We start from the raw sequence: 13,663 nt of genomic DNA on the forward strand, positions 1-13,663 counted from the left end.
TGGCTTTTGCAGCTCAAGAAAATACACTGTAATTGTCATTCTGGAAGCTACTATGAACAATACATTTGGAAACAAGTATTCAGTGAAAGCAACAGCTAAGAAAATGCAAACGGAGTAGCTGGATTATTGCAGACATGCTCAATGAAAATGGCAGTATCTTTCTCCCTTACTTTTTACGCTTATGCTTCAGTCTCTTGCTAGTAATTTAGGAAAATAATTCCAGGTAGGTGTGGCACTTCAGGGAGCAAATGATCTGGAAATATGAACCATAAGTTCTGTATCCATATTAATTGCAAATTAAATTGCAAAATCTTTCTCTTGAATTTGTATTATCTGTATTCTAGAGTTATCACTGCCATCTTAAAGGCAATAATATTTCACTATTTGTAAAAGCCACAGCATTCATCATAATTTTATAATTTCCAAAAATTGAGCAGAGGTATCTGGAAACACCATGATACTGATCACAAGCTAATTTCAAATAGAATTATTCTAGGAAACCAATGTGTTTGTTCTCTTGCCCTTGAGCTAAGAAAGTTTAAGGTATCACAAAAGTATAGCTGAAGTCATCAACAAATCTCTCATTTCATTACAAAAAGACTGAATTGATTCCTGGAGTCACCAGTTTCAGAAGCCTCTTAATCAAAATTCAAGCTTTAAACCTTTTCACAGGTCACTATCTACACCTTCCATTCATTATGGAGAACAATGAGCTGAGCAGAGGAATCTTAGAAGGAGGAAATGGGCTTTGGCCTTCTCATTTGCACAAACAAATGAAGTGCTCATTTTTCCTCCTATACCCTAAAGATTGAAATTGTACATGCTCGCAAACCATTATATATTCTTGCCAACTGTAGTAATCCTGAAAGTTAAAAAAAATCTTCCACACTTGGTGGAAGATCAACCAAAGACTCCACAAAGGTGGCAATGCTTCCATTCCTGTGCAGTTTATTTCCATTGGAAAGGACAATTTTGTAAGTAAACTTTGAGTAAACATCTTAAAATGAATGGTTTGAGAAATGCAAACAGACTGCAATAAATATAATGCACATACACCTTAATTTCTTGTAAAATTATAAGTAACAAGAATCCAATTGACTTAAATCCCAACTCTGAAATACCCTTTTCTGTGAGCACTAGTTTGTAATTACCTGATTACACCAAGATATGTTTTGTGTTCTCTTTTGTAAGGGACAGCCTAAGGGACTGTTTTCCAGGTAAACAGGTGATGACCAGAATTCTTGTACCATCTTTTATAGCTATCACAGTGGCACCTATAGGCCAGTCATGAAATCAAAATCTGTGCTAAATGTGATGCCATATACAAAATAACTCCTGCTACAGAAATTTTTCTTTAGACAAAAAGAGGCCTATCAAAGGTAAAAACAAAAGACAGGAACTACAGTAGCTTAAATTTTAGCTTGATTTTTTTTTCTATATTCCATGTTATTACATGGAATTAAGTTGAATGAAATGACAAATGTGAGGTGAAATACATAATGGAAGACAAACTCAACAGTCCACTACCACAAAGCAAGGATGCAAATTTTTCAAGTAAAAGGCTTAAATTCTCTGGCTTATTTATGGAAACAAAATAACTAGATTCCTTATCCTATTAAAACTATAATAGACTTCTATTTCAATGACAACCTTCCAAATACCAATACAGCATTTCCTTCAATGAAACAATTGCAAAAAGAGGAATTGAATTATTGTAATGTACTATGAAGTGGTTAGACTTAAGCTGTGTCAATAGTAATTTTTTTAAAGAATTCAGTTTGTTAATTTATCAGTTACAAACACTTCATTTAAGTATTTTTGTTTTCAGTTGCTCCTTTTAGAATTCCCTAAGAAGTTACTAGCACTTCCAGCACAAACACAAGTCAAAAGCTACCATATAAAGGCAGTTTGGGAAGCAATCCACGTGTTGACATTTGGCACAGGTTTGAGTCCCCATCTTTTTATTTCCTGAGGATACATTTCGTATGATCTGCTCTGTTCTCAAAGGCAAATGACCAAAAAGGAAACTTTGAATACTGGTACTGAGATGTACACACAATAACCCCCTGCAACGTTTTAGGCTGGGGATGGTGTGGCTGGACAGTGCCCAGGCAGAAAGGGACCTGGGGATGCTGGTCAACAACCAGCTGAACATGAGCCAGCAGTGTGCCCTGGTGGCCAAGGCCAACAGCATCCTTGCCTGTATCAGGAATAGTGTGGCCAGCAGGAGCAGGGAGGTCATTCTTCTGCTGTACTCTGCGCTGGTGAGGCTGCACGTTGAGTGCTGTGTCCAGTTCTGGGCCCCTCAGTTTAGGAAGGACATGGAGACACTGGAGTGTGTCCAGAGGAGAGCAATGAGGCTGGTGAGGGGCTTGGAACACAAGCCCTATGAGGAATGACTGAGGGAGCTGGGGGTGTTTAGCCTCTAGAAAAGGAAACTCAGAGGTGACCTTATCACTCTCTTCCTGAAAGGTGGCTGAAGTCAGGTGGGTCTTTCTTCAGGCAGCAACTGACAGAACAAGAAGACCGCCTTAAGCTGCGCCAAGGGAAATATAGGTCGGCTATTAGGAAAAGTCTTTTACAGAACGGGTGATAAAGTGCTGGAATGGTCTGCCTGGGGAGGTGGTAAAATCTCCATCCCTGGATGTGTTTAAAAAAAGACTGGATATGGCACTCCGTGCCATGGTTTAATTGAGGTGTTGGGGCATGAGTTGGACTTGATGATCTTGAAGGTCTCTTCCAACCTAGTGTGTGTTCTGTGTGTTAAGGAAAGTCACTTTATTCTCTTTCAAGCACAGTCCACTGCAGCCTACTCCTATAAACAGCAAACAGTCTCTCTAAGAAGACGATGCTGCTGTCTCAGAAAACAGTTTCACCTTAGTGTCAAGTCTACAAGCTTCCTAAATGTCAGTATCCAATATTGTAGTGTAATATTGTACCTTGATCTTCTAGCAGAATTCAATGCATTCCATAAGTTTGCAACCCCCTTAAACTGGAGACTCTTCCATGTCAGAAAACTTTGGCTAATCCTTCTCATAACCTCCTAAAAAGGGCTAGAGGAGAAAAACTAGACAAGTTTTTCAGCAGGTGACCTACCAATGCTTCTCTTAAGCAACTTCTGGGTACTTATTTGGTAGTAATTAGAGCAGATAAGTACTGGAAAAATAAAAATGTCACCTACTCGGGTTCACCTGTCTCACAAAGCTCCTGATCAAAAATATAAGAGAAAGATGATACAGAAGAATCATTCTACATTCAAAAGCCATCTAGTATCAGACTGGAAAAAACAGTGAAAGTCTGGGTGCTTCTTATTCCCTACCTATGCAACAGAACTCAATCCTGAAGTACATCAACCTTCAGTTGCAGGAAAAAGACCTGTCACTTTCAGGAATCAAAACTGCCTTGGTATTACTGAGCAGGTATCTTCCAAATAGTTAGCAGCCTGAAAGTTGAAACACTATATTTTGGTACAAGGATCAGATGTATTCTCTATTGAGCAGGCCCTTCATTTCACAGACCATTTACATGGAGCATTACTTTCTGAATTTCAATACACAGCCAATTTTAAAGACAACTGTAGCACTTTCCTGAGAAGGGCAATGGTTTGCTGCCAAACTTTTTTTCCTCCTTCAAAAGAAGGGAGTAATTTCACAAGAATATAATCTTATATTGATAAAGCACTTCTACTGTTCTAGCAAAAGGACATCTAATGCAGAAAAGCCCGGAAAAGAGAGGGAAAACAACTGGGAGGAACTTGCTTATCCTCCACAGGAGGAAGGTATTCTGTGCTGTAAAATAAGCAGGACGATTCCTAAAACAGATGTTCTCTAATCTGGAATCTGACAATCTCACTCAGATGGCAGGCAGCTTCTTATGATTCAAAGTGTTGATATGGGTGGTCTTCACCACTGAGAAGATGGATTTTTCAGGTGGTTCTGAAGCTCTGGAGCAGGAGAAGGAATGCAGAAACCAACCTGCAAAGGCAGTATTTCATCATGTTGCATTTTCACTTAAGGCAAAACAATGCACACAAGGGAAAAAAAGAGCATGTGTTCTTGCCCTTCAAGGAAAGGTTATGTCATCTGTCCTTGAAAGTTGAGATTGAATGACATTTCCGCTTAAGTAGAGAATTCTCCACAGAAGCATCTTTCCTTAAGAAAACTTGTTTCTTGCCAATAATGCATGGTGCTGACAACATTGGTCCTGCCAGGCACAGAAACTGATCCCAAAGCAGCGCTTGCTTTATCATCAGCAAACATCTCTGAATCAATTTAGTAGTTATTTTTGAAAAACCAACTCCTCAGATGCAAAAACTCCACTTGAACAGCAGAAAAATAAGTCTCAAAGCTGAATCAATCGATCCCTAGATTTACATCTCAAAGTAAAAATGAATTTTTCCAGTATCTCCCTACACTGGCTTTGCTAGTAGTAGCGCTGAAAGTGAAAGCTTTCTGGTTCCACAAGAATAGTGTTCTTTATTGAGGAATATGGAGTTTTGTTGAGTCTGTGACACTGCTTTTCCAGCCCAGCAGAATCCATTAAATTAATGCCTATTTGAGAAATTGAAAAATAGCTGCACTTACCAAAATATCTAAACCACCTGTATCTAGGTATCTCCATATTGACAGATTGAGATATTTAGAAACCATTTGCAAATGGCTTTGCTACAGAGTATCCAAAGGAAACTGCTGTTGTACAACTTCAAAATTGTCAGTCCTCATCATCTAGGAAAAATGAGATACCTAGAGACTGAATGATAAACAGCCTTTTAACAGCAGTTCAGTGTTATCCTTGCGCCAGAAAACCATGTTGACATTAACAGAAAGTCCTTGTGACCAAATTAGGAATATCTTTCACAATACAAAGAAATATCTAGTGTATGCCCTGAGGCAATACTCTAAATGCCTCTTGGGAAATGGAGAAGCAACAATAAAAACAGTCCACAAGGGTCCTATGTCAATACTTGAAGTCTTTGCTACAACAAGATTTTATCTAAGAGAGTAATAAGAAGGTGTATGAAGAGGTATCAGTACCACATCATGCAGAAGTGGTATCAATACACCCTGAGTAACACTAATGTGCTTAGTACCAAATAAATTAAAACTGAAAAAACATAATGCAGTTGCTAGCTCAGTGTTCTGGAGAAGGTTTTTGATGATAACATTTTGAACCAGGTTTGCAGCTGGTCTATGGCACACAGTTAACACCAAACCAAGCCCTTGAGCTTTCTCCAGTATCAGTCCATTTCTGAGACAGTGCTAATAATTCACACACACACACAAAGCCAGCCAACACAATAGAGCTGAAAGCTAAACCCACAAAAAAATGAAGATTCCCACTATAATAAACTGGTTCCTTGTTCTTTTTTGATTCTATGGTTTCCACACCATTCTAAACTGAACCTCCCCCAGAAACAGCTTAGCACTAGAAAAAGCTCTGACACAATGACAGCACAAACAAGAATGTCTCCTGCTGCTCACAGAGACACTTTCATAGTCTCCCTGGAAAAGGTTACTTGATTGCTTGTGATGGATGAGCCCAGCATACAGCCTGGCAGGGAACTTGTACTCCCTTTTTGAGAAGGGTCTCTGGAAACACTGTGATGGAGGATCCCAGGTTCAGACTCAGTTAAGCTCTGCCCATATGGCAAATCTGCAATCTGAAGTTCCCATCCTTACAAATGCTGATGCTCAGATGTGAATTTTCAGGCCTGTAGAAATACTTCAGAATGGTAGCAGAGGCACACTTCTGATAATCTCTATCTAGCATGGCCCCATCACATTATTAATGGTATTTCAGTCCAAGGCACTTTGACCATACCTTTCTGGATGGAAAAGGGAAGTTCCAAATAAAGAAGCTGCCAATAGACTCAAAAAGAAAAAAAACTCATAAATTCCTTAACTACATGGGGGTGAAAGGGGCAGGAGGAAAGGGCAGCTACACTTTTCCTAAAGTGTTTAACTACAGCCTAATGAAGACAAGAACATCTTCATCTATAGCCAAGAGGCAACTGGCATAAATTGAGATCTACTTTTTATCCAGACAAAGAATAAAACATGCCAAACACACAAGCCAGTGTGCTCTGCACAAAAGGTCTGACTTCACGCTTTCCCAATGTGATCTACACAGGAAGGTGTTCACAGATAGCCACCTAAAACGTTGCATTTCCTATGACTTACAAGTCTATATAAATTAATATCTAAGGTCACAGCATCTATAAGCTTAGACAGTTTAGAGAAGAACCAAAAAATTCTTCAACAAGGCTCAGACTGGTTGATTTTGATTTTTTTCTGTAAGCAACATTTCTCCATTATTTAAAAAATGTCCCATCTACCTGCTTTCAAACATAAAATATTAACATTCAGATTTATCAGTGTAAAAAGTAAAAGGTGTAGGGTATGCAAATGACTGAATATTTCAAATTTCAGTCACGGCAGCTATACACTAACTTACTTGCAACTGCTTCCTTTGTCTCACTTGAAAAGTTTCTGCTCCACAACTTTTTATATAGCAGACACAGATTTCCCTCATCCAATGTGCTATGAACAAGCCCCAGAAAATATTCAAATTAATTATTCCAATTGTGAAAGCCTAGTCAGGCTCATACAGACAACTTCCATTGCTTGTACATTAGGCTAACATCTGAATGCAATTAAAAAAAGTCACAATCAAAAAATATTCTACAACCTTCACACCATGAAAATCAAACCAGAAACACAGGACAAGCAGCCTTTTACTTAACACAAGTCACCTTAAATTTCTTGTTTATCTTTGACATATACAGTATCAAGGATGCAGCTTTACTGTTTTGTGTAACACCCAATGAAATAGTTGCTTTAAAACTAACAGCAATTCACATGTAGGTACATCCCTATTTTTAAATTTATTCAACTGAGCCATCAATACTCCCTTCTGCTTCCCTAAGAAAACCATTTTTAAATGTGTGCATATGCTTATGTAACACAGGGAAAGACAAAAATACATAAACTGCAGTAGAACACACATCTTCTGGTATCCTGGTGAGTCACCAACTTCAGCATTTCTCAGAGTGCGGTGGTTAAGCAGACATTTACTCTCGGCAATTTTGCCACAGGGCTACCAGCTTGTAAGGACTGACTAACCATAAAGCAGTAATTTTGCACTACCATATTTAAAATCATTGGTGCCCATTGCTGCTAGCACTGCTAACAGCTAATCTTGAAATAAAACAAGTGATACTTTTTCCAGTGTCAATAGCACAAATGAACACACAGGCTGTCTGAAACACCGAACTCCAGAAGAAAAAAAAATCCTCCATTTATCTAAGAGAGTCCAGTTTGCATTTGTCATTCAAAATTAACTTGTAACAGCTATTCTGTATGCTTGCTCTGGTGAAGCAACGTGCCCTTAAAAATAATGCTAGGTACAAGCATAATCAATTGGAAAATTTATAGCAGCTGTAGTACAATACAAATACAAACTCAGAGCACATCAATACTCTAGCCAGGATGACACTGGCTAAATGACATCACACAACTCATTTAATGAGAATCTGGTTTTCTGAAAACTTTTGGACAGGTCTGGGGACTGCACTAAAGAAAGAAAATAATTTCACATGAGCAAAACATCAGTCGGAGAAATCATGAGCTGAGATACCTAGAGCATTTCTTGTTAGCCTCCAAACAGTTTAATCCCAATATAGATCAAACTAAAAAAGCTCTCCTGATAAAATAGTTCATAAATCAACTGCTACACCTGTCAGCTCCTAGCTCACGTTACCTCACAGACCTAACTGTCAGCCATCAGCATGTTTTACACTCCCCATTCTCACTGCAGAGTGGAAGCATTGTATCCTTGCTGTACCTACAATGACATTTCCAAGCCTGCTCCTTCCTCTACTTATTTTAAAATATTTCCTTACTCCTCCTTATGATCCAGCAGCACAATACAAATGTGGTCTTTCACTATGAATGTACCAGTTGCCAGCCAGATCCCGGGTAAGTCCACTTACCAGATCACCCCTTCTGGAATTTTAACTCAAAGACACTACTTCCTGAACACTTGAAATGATGGAGCCAGTATGAACAAAGGGCTGTCCTTGGTTAATCTTTCAGAATGATTTCTTCTTAAAATGCAGAGTTTCCTAACAGAACTAATGGTTTTTCCTTAAGTAATCCACCAATAATCTGCAGAGAACACACCTAACTAAAAAATAAATGAATAAAAATCAACCAACAGTGGCAACTTGATTTATATTGCTTTAGCTTTCCACATTAAGGAAGAAATATGCCTTCTTTCCAGAAAGGTTAAAGAAAGATCTTCACTGAAGACAGCCTACCTTCCTGTGTAGACAGTCTTACACCTTTTTTTGAGACTGTTGTTTCTGATGTTTCTTCCAGCCAGACATTTTCTCTCATCCAGTACTTCCTCACAGTCTCCATGATTTTAGATACTCAGAAAAAGGGCACATGTGCACTAATGTCGAGCTTCAATGGAATCAACCAATGCACCTGCAACACAATCGACGTAAACCTTGATGTTGACTAATTGAAGATCTTCACTCTTTGGATTTTTTATCTCATGGATACAGAGACCAGCATGTATGGGGAACCAAAGAGGACTTCTGAGCATTGATCAAGTACAAAGAGAATTTTCTGGGGAAGAGGTGAGGGTAGCACTTCAAGATCCATTTCTTGTGAGGAAGAGTAACAAATGAGGCTCTTTACAGATATTTCTAATACAGCTGGACTGTAGCTTATAGAATGTGAAAATTACTTTATTTCATGAAATTGCTTACACTTCAGGTTACTAGCTTCCAGCAGAAACATTTGGCCAAGAGCCACAGTTATATTCACCCTGGGCAGTAACTTCGCATAAACAACAAAACTCATAATAATAAAGTGGCACTCCTAAATCCTAGTTTTTGCTTCTCAAACATACAAAGCCTACAGCTTAATCCTGACATAAGAATTATACCAACTACGCAAATTTTGTTCAAGCAGAAAGCTATCAGTAGGATAAATGTCATTTAGTCCAGTACTCTTGCTAATTAGAAGCTAAAAAAAAACTGATAAAAAGATTTTAAAATCCTCCATGTTATACAGTAGGCTTTTTAAATTTAAAGTTTCACATAAATCAAGAAAACTCAGGAAAAATGGCTATACTTTGCTGATATCAATATTTTTATAATAACAAACTTCAGATACTACAGCACAAAGCAAAGTATAAAAGCTAGGAAACCACTTGTAGCATAAAAGAAAAGCCCAGCAGCTAGATAGTAAATCTCTTTGCCTGCACAAGAGACTAAGACACCCATAGCACAGTACTTAAATTTACACACAGACTATATTGTGTTGAGACATCTTCCTTGTAAACGTTCCATGTTTCTCAGCATATAAAAACCCCCATATATACAGTCACGTTTCAAAACCTTTCATTCACACAGTAGTAGTTTAGGTGATTATTCCAAAAAGTCTCAACAAATGATGAAAATTAAATTCTTCATACCATTACAGAAATATCAACTATAAGTAAAAATCCTCTGCTTTCCTCTACAACTTTGTAATGTTACTTAAAACACAGCTTTTAAAAATATAAATATAGTAGTTATCTTGTTAATAAAACCCCCAAAACACAACCACGTGCGTTTCTTTATGTTGGATGAAGTTTTTTTATTATAGCCTCCCTGCTATCCTCCCATGTATCTCTCCTGCATAGAATTAGTTCACTGTAATTAGCCACCTACTATTCTTACTACATAGTCTTTGGTTAAAAGTCACAAAGACCAGAAATTCACTTTAAAATACATGTTACCTCCAAGTATGTTTATGAATTGATGATGCAAAAAACTTAGTATTTTATGGCAAGATCAAGAATATCAAGTGAATAAATCTCTAATGGCAATATGAGAACTACATGTCTTAAATGTTCTTAAGAAACTACTTTTTTTCAGAATTAACTACAATTCTTCAAAACACACTATCATAATTGGCCCCACTACGCACAAGCACCTCCCAGATTTTTTTTTTAAGTCATGTCTGTGGACCTTGCAAATTAGGACAGCTAGTATTCTTTTCTTTTTTTCACATCTTTAATCCATGCATCTTTTCAAATTTGGCTTTGCAGAAACACTTTGCTGAGCAACTCCACTTTTAGCTTATTAGCACAACATACAAAGAAAAAGACTGAGTACAAATTTAAAGCTGTACAGACTTAGACACTGGCACCCAAGCACTTGCACTGTTCTTTCAGCAAATATGGCAGGGTGGAACACACAATTGGGAATGTGAACTACTCAGTCTGCAAGTCAGGGCTCTTAGAGAATCCACTCTGAATTGCCATGAGACTCATAAATCAGCTCCCTAAGAGCATAATCTGCTGGAGTCCTATAAATTATGTGTCTTTTATTCCCCCCTTCAAAAAACACTGTATAGAAAGAGCAAGAACTTTTCTGGAGCAGAATTTCTATATATTAAAACTCCAAGATGAGGATGACAGCTCATGGGACTTGTGTTATCACTCCCATAAAATAAGCTATTTTTTGAGCTAAAGGCCATTTTCTCTTTAAACATATGGCATTGTAGTTGCCACTGTAGATCACAGTAAGGCACCAGGTACTGGGAATAGCAAATATAGGTGACTGAATCAGTTATTAAAAAGTGAAGTCCTGATCTCTAAAGCACAGCACCTCATTTATAACCTCCATACAACATCTGTCAAGCCTCAGACAACCGCACCACTGAGCATCTCCCAACAGCTGTGCACTTACACAGTACATCAAGGGTAGGGGCAACAGCAACCTGCTCCCACCAGTGCCACACCAACAGTCCCTGCTGCATAATGTTACAACACCAGCAGGTTTGCCAGAAGAAACTGACTCCATCAGCAGAAACCTACTCAAAGTGAATATGAGCTATCTGACCTGAGAAATTAATCTGGATGCAATTATTTATTAGACTTTTATTAGTATTTTGTCCTCCACTTTTCTTTCATCATCTAGATGGGGGCAAACTCATCTTTAGTGAGCATCTACATCAACAGCCTGGCCAAATGATTGCTGATTTCTAAGCTAGAAGTATTTTTTACACAGCTCTTTTTCTTTAATTGAGACTACAAGCAGATGATGAATGACAAAATACCAAATGTACAACACTTTCTATTAGAATTTGCACTGTGAAATTTTGCAGAAATAAAGACAGATAGCATATGTGCCACTTTGAGAGCTCCAAAATCAAGGCTGATGAAGGACCAAATGGAAACAATCATATGTGATCTGCAGATCACGTCCTCAGCCTAACCCCACTGCACTCTTTATTAAACAACCTGTTCTTTGGCCTACCTTGAAGCATCGGTTTCATCACATGCTTCATGTGACCTGTGGTGAACCATGCATTTACTCACATTTAACACAAACCTAATGTGGGTCTGCAGTTACTCAGCTGTGTTTTGAAGTTAATCCATTTCTAAAAGGCAGATTCTGTGACAAGTTTTTTTCCCTTTGTGAATAACCTGAAGCAAGAAACTCTAGGAAGTGATTAGGGCTCTGCTGGCAAATGGATATACAAATCACAACTGGAGATTCCAAATTACAGTATATGGATTAGGGATTTCAGTGCTTCTGTATACAGCCATTCATGCATATCAGCATGTCAGTCTTGACTGTGCCTCTGCACTGTTTACTGTAGTGTCTCAGTGCTGTCATTTACTTACATAAAATGCACTTGCCCTGGCACTGCAGTAGCAGTTCAGACAAGCTTGCCTGTTGGCAAGTAAACAGCAACAAGCTGGTCCTGGACTTGTGAAACACAGTAAGAATATTAAGAATCCTGAAGGTTTGAAGAGACCTCTACAGACTGCCTAGTCTAACTGCTTGTTACAGAACAGGGAAAGCTGAAGCAGACTATTCCAGGCCCTGATCAGTCACATTTTGACCACCTCCAAGAAGGCAACTTCACTTTCTCTCAACAACCTGTCCCTATGTTTGACAACCTCTATGACAATTTTGTCTTTTCTTTTGCTCAAATATTCTCCTGTATTTTAATTCATGTATATAATACCTTGTCTCTGAGCACCAATGAGAAGCATCTGCCTTGTCTTTTTTCATTCCTGCCTTCAGTCAGTTACATACACAACATTCCATCTAAGCCTTCTCTTTTGCCAGGCTGAACTAAGTCACTACACAAGCATGTTCCCCACTACTGGCCCCAGTGTTACCTACTTGGGGACACCAGCTGGAGTTCATGCAGCAGATGACAACACTAAGCCTGGCAGTTCAGTTTTCACTACAAATTACTGTCTACTAAGATGTACTTCAACATGTTGTCTGTGTTATCACAGATGGTGCCAAAAGCCTTGCTAATACACAGGATCAGCTGCTGTCCCCTTGTATGCTGAGATAGTAATTTTGTTACAGAAGGCTATTAAGTTAATCAGGCATGAATTCCCCATCACAAATCCATCCTACCTACTGTCCTTTGGTAATGGTTTCCAGGATTATTTGCCTTATCAGCTTCACAAAGATTGAGATCAACCTCACTGGCTTATAACTCCTCAGATCCTCCTTTTTGTACTTGAAAACAGGAGACATTCACTCTCCTCCAGACCTTAGCAAATTCCACCCATCATGATGATCTCTCAAAGACTGAGTAGAAGTACAATTACATTGTCTAACTCTGCTAAGAGTTGAAGATGCATCCCAATCAAGTTTCATGTGCATATCCAGTATGTTTAGACATTCTGTCCTCCAGTACCAAGATGCATGTATTTAAGAAAGCAATTAAAGTGACACCCACATACCCTTAAAAATCACAAAAGTGATGTACGTTCTCTGCTGCCTTGATATACCAAATCTGATACTTCATCAGCAACTCTTAGAAGACTACTGGAAGATTTACCAGAAGTGTTGAGCTTGAAATGAGAATCTTGTTAGAAAAGATGACAAAAAACAATATCATGGAAGGTACTGTGAATTTTACTAGATTCTGTCTCATGAAGAAGTGTGAAGTTGTATTTTTATTTGTTTGCTATATTTTTAGCATAACAGCAAAGTTGTCAATTTAGTCACCGACAATTGCTATCTTCTGCTTCTCCTTGATACGTAACAGGAATTGACTCTTGTACATGTAAAAGAATAAACACAGCTATCATCAAGACAGCATTACATGCACCAGCTAGGCATCAGCTGAGCAATGCACTGCTGTTGTGTTGTATGCAATTACAGAATGTATGCAGGTGCCTTGAGTCTCCTAATTTAAAAAGTGTCCTATCAGAGGAGCAAAAGTGTCCAAGAAGATGAAAAGATAAATATCACCATATCCAGTGTTTGTCTTGGTGCTAGCAGATATGAAGATGCCAGTTGAGAAGGTAAAAGAAACTTAAGTACCTGCTTGGGACAGGTATTCCTCCCAGGAAGATGAGGCATGTGCTGTATCTACCAATTAAAGTCATAGATGCAATACATGAAGAGTAAAGTTTAAACTGCAGATTTAGTATCAACACCACCATGATGTTGTTTATCACAGAGTGTTTTGCCTTTACAGGTAACTCTTACCCCAGAATTTTTCCATTTTATGACAGAAATTATCCAAATGAAGTTAATATGGGGTGAAAAGGTCTGAGAAACAAACAAACATGGAATGAACTTTGAGAGTTTTGTAGAGCAGTAAGACATTCACAGTGTTCTCTC

General features: G+C 38.3%; 1 protein-coding gene across 3 annotated transcripts in view; it reads right to left on the bottom strand.

The window, feature by feature from the left end:
* The window catches only part of NAA16 (N-alpha-acetyltransferase 16, NatA auxiliary subunit), a 63,244-nt gene that overhangs the window by 14,456 nt on the left and 35,125 nt on the right, over nt 1–13,663 (bottom strand). The window contains exon 10 of one of the 3 annotated variants that reach the window (XR_010996559.1): nt 8,318–8,489. The exons of the other annotated variants lie outside the window; for them this stretch is intronic. The gene's annotated coding sequence lies outside the window, so the exon portion shown is untranslated. The remainder of the gene's footprint in view (nt 1–8,317; nt 8,490–13,663) is intronic. 3 annotated transcript variants of the gene reach the window in all.

This window comes from Anomalospiza imberbis, chromosome 2, assembly GCF_031753505.1.
Source record: "Anomalospiza imberbis isolate Cuckoo-Finch-1a 21T00152 chromosome 2, ASM3175350v1, whole genome shotgun sequence".
Taxonomy (NCBI): Eukaryota; Metazoa; Chordata; class Aves; order Passeriformes; family Viduidae; genus Anomalospiza; species Anomalospiza imberbis.